Here is a 1466-nt window from a genome sequence, read left to right on the forward strand (position 1 = left end):
CCTACAGGTTAAATTCCTGAAATCAGATACATTCTCCTAAGATTGCAGAACTAAGAGGGCCTCCATCTTGGAGGCATCCCCAGCTTTCTGTAGTCAGTGATTCAGGTACTGGGGACACAGATCTAGGAGTACAACATTAGAGCAAGAAAGGAGAAAGGTACCCTTTGACTGACAGGCAAGAATCTCCCTGTGTAGCTCACTTGCATGGTCTACGGTGTAAGGTTTTGGGTTTTTTTTTCTTTTTGTTTTTTTTTTTTGTTTGTTTTTGTTTTTGTTTTTTCGAGACAGGGTTTCTCTGTGTAGCCCTGGCTGTCCTGGAACTCACTTCGTAGACCAGGCTGGCCTCGAACTCAGAAATCTGCCTGCTTCTGCCTCCCAAGTGCTGGGATTAAAGGCGTGTGCCACCACCGCCCGGCTCAGTGTAAGGTTTTGACAAGATAAAAGAAATCATTAAAACCCTAGATTGATGAAATAGATTCTATTGCTGGTGAAGGGAAAAAGTTTATTGTGCCCCAGTAGCTTAGAAATATTTGTATAGTTTCAATACTTTTTGAATTTGTGTTTGCGCAGGCCCTGATTGTTGTGTGAACTCATGCATTTGCCGATTGTTATAGTTTTTTTTTTTTTTTTTAAAGATTGTAATGATCTGGGGGCTGGTGAGATGGCTCAGCGGGTAAGAGCACTGACTGCTCTTCCGAAGTTCCTGAGTTCAAATCCCAGCAACCACATGGTGGCTCACAACCACCCATAATGATTTCTGATACCCTCTTCTGGTGTGTCTGAAGTCAGCTACAGTGTATAACAATAAATAAATCTAAAAAAAAAGATTGTAATGATCTGACTTTATTTTACACTAGGTAGGGGGCACAAAGTAATCCTCTTTAATAAAGTTGACAATTAGCTTCACTTAGAACATTTTAATAATGCACATTAAAAAAAGTATTTGTCTTACAAATTGTTCTGCAATCCAAATATACAACAGCTTGGAAAACAACATTTAGAAAACAAAAGCCAATGTAAAAGGACAACTACAACAGTGCAGGTTTGCTATGGCTCAGATTTACAGCTTTCTCACGGCGTCATCTACGTCAGAGATCTGTTCCTTCGGCTGGCTCCACTGCGCCATGGTTAAAGAAATGCCTTCTCTCCCTGGTTTCATTTCACCTTCTGAATCCATCCAATATTCTCTAACAGCAATTAGAATTTTTCCTTTGAAGTCCCGAACACTGACATATCTCATCTTTCCAATCTGGAACATGTTGTCGTCTCTGCTGCTGCTGCTCTGCTTGGAGGATACCAGCGCTCTAGAAGTCTCACCAGGCTTTTGCTTCTTCACAGGTTTCTCTGGAACAACTTGCTTTTTCCTCTTTAACTTTTTTCAACTTCGCTGTCCGAATCACTGCCTGAAGAGCTTGAAGAAACAAGTTCCTTTGATTTAGGCATTGCTCCGCTCCGGCCGACCAACA

General features: G+C 41.3%; 1 pseudogene; it reads right to left on the reverse strand.

The window, feature by feature from the left end:
- Positions 1–1060: 1060 nt before the first annotated feature.
- Positions 1061–1466, reverse strand: LOC110326164 (annotated as a pseudogene).

Source organism: Mus pahari, chromosome 9 (genome assembly GCF_900095145.1).
Source record: "Mus pahari chromosome 9, PAHARI_EIJ_v1.1, whole genome shotgun sequence".
Lineage (NCBI taxonomy): Eukaryota > Metazoa > Chordata > Mammalia > Rodentia > Muridae > Mus > Mus pahari.